This window comes from Electrophorus electricus, chromosome 2 (genome assembly GCF_041902795.1).
Source record: "Electrophorus electricus isolate QZ-2024a chromosome 2, ASM4190279v1, whole genome shotgun sequence".
In the NCBI taxonomy this organism is placed as follows: domain Eukaryota; kingdom Metazoa; phylum Chordata; class Actinopteri; order Gymnotiformes; family Gymnotidae; genus Electrophorus; species Electrophorus electricus.
Window position 1 is genome coordinate 42,375,289 of NC_137498.1, and position 8,946 is coordinate 42,384,234.

General features: G+C 40.8%; 1 protein-coding gene across 2 annotated transcripts in view; it reads right to left on the minus strand.

The window, feature by feature from the left end:
- myo1g (myosin IG) overlaps positions 1–8,946 on the minus strand; it is a 37,431-nt gene that overhangs the window by 2,027 nt on the left and 26,458 nt on the right. The gene's annotated exons all lie outside the window — the stretch shown is intronic.

Below are 8,946 nucleotides of genomic sequence, written 5' to 3' on the forward strand. Positions count from 1 at the left end.
CACTCGTGAAATACTGTTTTATAAGTCATTTTTACATTATATATTCTATATACTACCACATATCATTGTTGTAATTTTATGCTTTATAGTACAGATTCAAATAATTAGTCTATTAGGGTGATTTACAAGCATATTGTGGGTGAGTGATTGTATGAATGTGCAAAAAATGTAGAGAGAGAAATAGAGAGACAGTGCAGCTGATGAAAACATGTTACAATACTAAAGATTTCTGTTTTTATAATAGAGATTGAGAATAAATAGTTAAAGAGGGAGAAAACCAGAGAGCTGATTCCATGTCCTTAGACACACACACACATATACACACATATACACACATACACACACACACACACACACACACACACATACACACACACACACACACACACACACACACACACACACACACACACACACAAATACAACCATTACACATACACCATGTATCTGTAACGTAAGAATGCAAGAAGTAGGATTAAATACCAATTTGATAACACAGTACTGATTGATCTCTTTGCTATGTGAACAGGTAAATAATGCTAATCTTAAACAGTGCTACTGTGCCACATATGTCATAAATTTAATGGAACTAGGTTTTGTTTTGAGGAACTCTGCTGTAGTCCTAATGCTATATTAAACTCAGCACATCTCAGAGGAAGTTCAGTTTAACTGTAGAGTTACACACCAACAGTGCCTGTGGGCCTTCTGTCTGCTTGCTTTCACTTATAGAAATACAGTGCACGTGTGTGTGTGTGTGTGTGTGTGTGTGTGTGTGTGTGTGTGTGTGTGTGTGTGTGTGTGTGTGTGTGCGTGCATGTGTGTGTGCGTGTGCGTGTATAGACTAGTGTTATGCAAGTGGTTCACATGCTATAAAATGGGGCTGAATTATGTCCTATTTGAAACGGGCAATAAATAATGTGCCATGTAGGTCAGAAAAGGTGTCAGCGTGTGTCCCCATTCCCTGAAAGCACTAATCTCAGTGCTCTTCACTAGATACCAAAAGAAAATTAATTTGATCTGCACTGTAAAGAATTGAAGAAATGGTTATTTGAGACACCCTACTGAGGGACCCTGGTATTCACCCAGGCAAGGCAGCACACATAGTCTATACTGTCTCCACCCCTCAGAGACTTAGTCAGGTCTTCTAACTGACAGAGAGACTGTAGTACATCCTAAAAACCCAAATAGCCCCACCACATGTCCTTTCTCAGGTTATCCCCTATCAGGTAGATTCAAGCCCTTACTTGCACTAAAGGTCCCCTAAAGGTCCACTAAAGTGTTCATAGCTTACATGGGGGTTAGAATCAAACCTCAAGCCTGTTTAATATTAATGTTTTCAGGGCTTGTAGCAGAGACATTCTGTGATGGATTGTCTGTCCTGTAAGTCTCTGTTTTCGATGTTCTGTCTCTTTTGATTGTTTGCTTCAGAGAGGATGCTGGGATAGGCTGCTCCCTGGACAATGAGAGGCCACTGATACTATGGAACACTACTCACATTTGTGGAAATCACACAGACAGACCCAGGACATGACAACAGCTCTGTAATGTGCTGGGTTGGCCCCACCCTCTGTTTGGCCCCACCCTCCAGTTGCTTCTGCCCTCTGGTTGGTTCTGCCCTCTGGTTGGTTCTGCCCTCTGGTGTCCCACCACCCTCTGTCTCTTCCATGTCACACTTGTTTGCTATTCTTGATTACAAGCCTCAGGAGTCCAGTAATGTGAATTAGGGGCCATCATTTTGCTGCTTGAGTTCAGCAAACGGTGCATTATTTCAGCAAGAGCCAACTGAAGAGATGTGGTGAGAAGATGTACATCAGACATCAGACAAATGAAAAGGAGAGAGAGAGAGAGAGAGAGAGAGAGAGAGAGAGAGAGAGAGAGAGAGAAGAGCCTCTGAGGCTAAAGTGACAGCTGCAGACCTACCAACTCACACCAGTACACCCAGCTACCGTACACATACATTCTCTCTCATGCATTCCCCATGCCCACATGTGCACATACACATGAACATGACAAACACACGCCCGCATAGGTCATACAGTAGTAATATGCATTGTTAACTGCTTAATTAACTGTTAATTAACTGCTTAATTAACTGTTAACGAGCTATATCACCTTTCATGAAGTCTTTTGTGAGCCTCTACCCTGGACACACAGTAGATGCCTTAGTCATGCATCAATACACCAGGGCTTAGTGATGCTCTTTTTCAGAGTTTTTATTTATTCACACTGAGTGTTGCTGAGCTAAAAGCCTGTTGGTCTAAACACCCACATAACTTTATGCTCAGTAACACTCCACCTTCCCTTCACTTCTCTTAATTCTGATATTCAATAATTTACCACAAACTTTTCAGTGTAATCAAAACAGCTCTAATGTGATCACATGCTACCCCCCTACAACACTCCATCTTTCTAAACTCCTCAGCCCTTACTCCAAAACCTGGCCCTACTGAAAAGATAATTGGGTCTCAGGATATGATCAGCAACCATACAGCTGTTACGGTAGGGACATGGCCAAGAGATGCTGACTGAGTGGGAAACAGAGACAAACAGGAAGAGAGGGAGAGGGAGACAACATTTATATTTGTGTTTGCAGCATTTAAGAGATGATCTTTTTAGGAGACAAAAGTGCTTTGTCATTTCCTCATAGAATAAATCCTAGTACAGTAATGTAGGTTAGAGTCCAATATACCAATGATCTTGAATGCTGTAGTACAGGGATCACTGCTGATCCATAGAAGTGCAAAATACATAAAGTCAATCTCAGACAACAATCTGAGATAATCTGAGATCCAGAGTTGAGCAATTGATAAATGTTTCATTTTAGATTTGAATATCATGTCATGTCTGAACATGTTGCACTTGCTATATCATTTACATATTTACATATACTCTGTGAGTATATAAGGGCAAAAATGATAAACTTCTACTTCACATCTCTCTCACTTAGCATGTATTTTATTTAAAAACATGTACATTAGACTACACCATGAGATTAAAACTAATTAAAACACTTCAATACTGATCTATCTTCAAACCACTCTCTTACACTAACGTACAGCACTTTAGGTCTGTTTTGGTTGCAGTTAACCAGAGTTACCAGTGCTCCAAGGAGTTTTTCCATGCTACCCTTGCCTTCTTGTTAAAGGTCTAGACTTGGTTCCTATAAAGCTGCTTTGAGACAATGTCTGTTGTTGAAAGCACTATATAAAATACACACACACACACACACACAAACACACACACACACACACACACACACACACACACACACACACACACACACACACACACACACACACATACACACACACATTATATATATATATATACCTTTTAATTGCTAATTTGATTATGGAACTTGGTATGTTTTTTGTCTGATTTTTTTGTTCAGCTGAGGAGAGGATGAACAGTGTTAAGACACCAGGAGCCAGAGGGGCTTTATGAAACATGCCATTCGTAAATTAGAACACACACTCACACACACACGCAAACACACATGCAAATGCACATGCAAACACACACACACACACACACACACACACACACACACACACACACGCAAACACATGCATACACACACGCAAACATACACGCACACACGCACGCACACACACGATCACTTCAGGGAATGACGTCACACAGGAAAACAAAAGAGTTTATTATGCTGATAATCATGGGTGCAGATGACACCAGAACAAACAATCACTGTACATTTATCACACACACACACACGCACACACATGCGCACACACACACACACACACACACACACACACACACACACAGACTTGTGCCCTGAACCTAGCACACAATATGATTTTTAAAAAATATTTGCAGTAAGATTATAATTACATCATTATCAGAATCAAACTACTAATCACTCATCATGTCCTTTCCTTTCACTAACCACATCCTCATTCATATATGACAAGTTACTCAAATTGGATCTGATCAAAGTACTATTTGTAACAGACCCTGTAGAAACTAGTGTTCAAAAAATATAATTCAAGATATCATAACCACTGATATTATTGAATATCTAAACTATGAATTAAAATGGATTACATTTTCGAAAGGTATTTCCTGCATATCCTGTGAATAATCTCAGGTGGCACATTTGTCCGGTAGCTAGCTAGGTGTCTTGCTAAGCTAGCAGCAAGTTACACACAAAGTGGTTTGCAGTGAATTGAGAAGATAGAGAAAATTGTTGCTTGTGAAAGTGATTGACATGTTCCTGCTTATCACATAATGTTAAGAATGATACAGAAGGATTAAACCACCAAGAATGATTATTGATATGAACTGATATGGGCTAGTGGCCTGGCTGTGTATGACGAGGCACCATTAGCAACCAAACATCCATATTTACTAGCAATTTAGGTTAGCTAACTATATGAACTAACATGAAGAATCTGCTACATTTTAACATATCAGTGATTTCTCAGACACTGCAGTGAAACACTTTGGGGGGGAAAAGACCTACCTATGTTATTTTCTAAAGGATAAACTTATAGTCCTTTATGAATGAGTACTTTACTGTTGCTGACAAATAAGCGATCCATGGGACTTTATGTTTAACACTTATTGTTAGATGACTGTCTCTAACAATTGCAAAGGACAAAGTGTACTAATATTTACACAGCAGATTTAGCAGCTTTTTAGGAACCAAGACATTTTCCTCATCAGTAAGACACAGAAGACCACTCAGATAGACCACTGCTTCCTTCAGAGATGTCCAAGCATTTTAGATTTCATACTGTCAACACTTGTGAGATAAATACTGTGCATGAACGTCCAGTGAAACTAGACTTATCTAGGTATTGTATTATCATACTCACCCAATGGCCTCATTATAGACATAATGATATTACATTATTGACTGCTAATCATTGGCTGACTGATCTGCTCAGAGTGAGCTGGGGTAAGCGGCACTGTGCGAGCCCCTGACATGGCTGGCTGAGTTCAGCACACTTTCTGCAGAGACTTTGAAAGTGCTGTGCATAGAAGTGAATGGCATGAACATGCACTGTATCGACATCTTCACACACATGCATCTGTTTCTCCCTGTTCCGCAACTCCCCTGTCTCTTTTTTTCTACTCTCATCTCTCCTTTCTTCTCCTTTTCTCTCCATCTATTCCTTCTTCTCTGTGATGAACTCACCCTCTCTCATGAACAACCGTTATGCAACTGCATTAGGTGACGCAGTCCATGATTGTGCACACAGGCAACACATTCACAAGCGTACACACACTCTTTCATTCAAAAACAGCAAAAGCGGACTATGTCACAGACAGCATCAATAATGCAGAAACACATTTGATCAACACTGTGTATGTTTGGAAGCAGGATTGTGTAACTTGGTACTGAATGACTGAAAGAGAAGTGAGGAGAGAGTGGGCTCTGGCCAAACACGTCATAAGCCAGCAAAAGCACCATTTATGGAGCTTTAAACGCTCAGGGAACAGAAGTCATTCTGCATTCAAAGAGTGTTGCACAGAAGAGTTCTATCCATTAAAAACAGCAACGGAGGACAAGTGAGGCAGTGCTGTGTTGCGGACTGGCTCAGCTCTCTATTGCTGAGTTTTTAGTTTAGCACCAGGTATTGTAATTCAGGTGGCTACAAATGAAATCTCAAACTCTCTCTTATAACAAAGGTGTTTCAGAGGAACAAAAGCTGCTGTCACAGTGTCAGCATGGGTTTGACAATAAGGTGTTTAGATACTTAAAGTGGAAGTGAGAGGAGGAAGTGAGAGGAGAAGATAGAGGAGGATAGGTGAAAAGAAGAGGATAGGCTATATGTGGGCATGCTGACATTTCAGCAACCTAAAAAAACTGGCCAAAATTAGAGCCCAGATAAGAGCAGTTATCAGGCAGCCATGATGTGGGCCACTGCCTCCACCATGCCCTTTCAGTGATGCTGCAGATGCAGGTTGGAGTGGGGAATTTGGTGGGGTGTGGGTAGGGGTGGGGGGTTGGGTGTGGGTGTGTGTGGGGGTGTGGATGGGGTAGCCTCTCTCTCGATTCCTCTGTCCCTCTTTACAATCATTTAGTCCTGTATCAGCAAATCAACTCAGGGAACAACACATACACCCAGCTGTCTCAGCAGATGGTCAGATGGGCCTAAAAACCTGCCCAAACACATGTACACACACGCACAGACACACAGACATACACACACACACGAAAAAAAAAAAGATTTCACTGTTTTTAGACCTTATAATAAAAACTTTATAAAAACATGATAATAAAAAACACGGAGAAATGGTGAAATTATAAATATCAGTAGAGTTCATGTAGGGCCACTTGGACAAAGGTACAAATAATCAAACACTGAAACCCAAATAATGGTATAATAATGGTACCTTTGATATTTTAATGCCAGAGCTGAAACATAGTTTAGCTCAAGTGCATTCAAGAGATCCACTGAGGGGGAGTTAAGCTGTCATACTGGATCTTCGAGTGCATTTGGTGGATCAGTGTGAAAAACTGTTTCAAGGTGAAATGTGAGATGCGAAATAATCAAATCCCACACGTCTGCACGCTTATCACCATGCAAGCCTGACACCGATCTAATGGCTAGAAAGCCCAGTCATGGTGCAGGGCACGAGTGAGAATGCAAGGCCAGTGTAGCTCGGGACCATCGCAGCAAAGAGCAATAGCAGAGGTATAGAATTATATGGCCATTCTGGGATGAGCTCAGTTTGAGGTTTTGCTTCTGTTCCCAAAAATTAGTAGCAGTAGCCAGTTAAAGTAGGTGTTGAGGTACTGAGGAGAGGAGAAGAGAGAAGGGAGGAGAGAAGAGAAGAGGAGACGAGAAGAAGAGAAGAAGAGAGAGCTTGATTAAGGCAACAAAAGTGTTATCTTTCGTGCACATGTGCTTAGATGATATTCCTCAAAAGACACAGAAACATTAACCGTAGTAGGATTCTAGCCCTGGTAAATGTGATGAATGTCTTATTCTCCTCTCAGTTCCCCTCTCTAAATTCTACTCCATTTTCTCCACCTCTGTACAGTAATGATGATAAATGGCGCATGAATCTTGTGATTCCTAACTCAGGGGCAGTAAAGGAAATTGGCCCCCACATGTGTGTTGTCATCTGACCTTCTGCCATTTACCCCGCGCACCATCCCGTTTCTGATGTCTCCTATTGATGATGTCATATAGGGGCCATGACCCCAGGCATACACCCACAGATGGTGGCACAATAGATCAGAGGCAGAACAGTGAGCATGCACACACACACACACACACTCACTCACACACACTCACACACACTCACACAGACACACAGACACACACACACACACGCACACACACACACACACACACACACACATACACACACACACACACAAACACACACACACACACACACACACACACACACACACACAGAGAATTCACATACGTTTTATCTATCACCTATTTTCTCTCCCTAGAGGTTGGCTGTGAGACACCTAGTCACTCAGTAACCAAGGAAATGTCACTATTCGTGACTGTGAAACATTGAGTTTGTGGGCATGCATGGGTCTGTGTATGTATACAGTATTTTTCTGTCATTATTGAAAATACTATTACTGAGAAAAAAACAAATCTTAGCACGATTATAGAATTGTGTAGGAACTTAGAAATATAAGGCAGTTTGTGATTACAGCTGGTAAATAATACACTTTATCCTTTTAATAAACCAGTCTGAGGACATATGGACTTTATTCACACAGCAGAGCAAATCTGATTTAAATTTGCAGATTACAGAAATGACCGGATCTGATTTGTTTGTTTGGAGTATAGTTGCTTGCATATCCACAAGGCTTCCGTGGTAACCACTTTCATGTGCACCAGATAACTAGTGTGGCTCAGGCAAAAGTTATCCAGGTCTTGGACTATGGGATTCAACTTAAAATCAAAACTACTGTCTCAACCCTATCATAGGGTTAACACAGTAGTTCAGATTTTTATTATGTGTATACACACTATACACAAAATACCCACCCACCACCCCACTTCAATTTATGAAGCAAAAAGAAGTATTTACTTATTTATATTTATATGTTTGAACTGACTCATTTAAACTGAACTGTATCAATATTTTACATGTTATGAATGAGTTATATACAAGTTATTAATTCTTAATTAAATAATTGTTGGTGCTCTCTCCCCCTTTTCATTTCTCAATCACTAATCATTAACAAACAGTTGATGTTCATGAATGGTGTGTACTGCTGTCACCAGATGTGTTGCGCAGTGTGAACAGTAAATTCGTTTGACAAATATGCTTCAAGTTGGCCTAGTTTAACCAACTTCAGCTGTAACTGATGATTGAAGAGGTGGTAGCATTTCAGTGTGCAGGCTAACCCTTTCAAAGGGGACATATGAAAAATTGGGTATCTGGAATGCATACCAGCCCACAAAAAAGACAACACAAGTTCTTGAGGGCTGCCTATGTCAGAAAACATGGGCTAAACAAGCTGTTCAGATTTGGCGCCCATACACAAGTCACTAATGGAGACTTTAGAACTTTTATCCTGCCCACGGCTAGAGAACAACCTTTGAGAAGGTGTGTGTGACTGAGACAGTCACTTGGCTGCCTTCAGCTTTTGTTACAGTGTGCCAATTTTTTCTCACAAGCACCAGACCCGCTAGCATCATATCAGAGCTAAGGGCTAAGCACAGGTTCTGCTCTCTGATTGGCTGCAAATACCACACAGAGTACTACATCATCCCCCAGCCTCATAGGACAGAAGAGCTGAACGGATACATTTATTTTTGATGGCAAAACATGTGTGTGTGCTGACTATTTGGGGTCTGACTACTTTTACAGACTGGGTCAATTCAAGAGAGAGATCAAGGCAAAACTACAGATGAGGGAAATGTACATATGTAAATAACAATTATTCTAGGATGTGTTTCTTTGACTGTTTAGCACTAGATAATGTGATTGGCT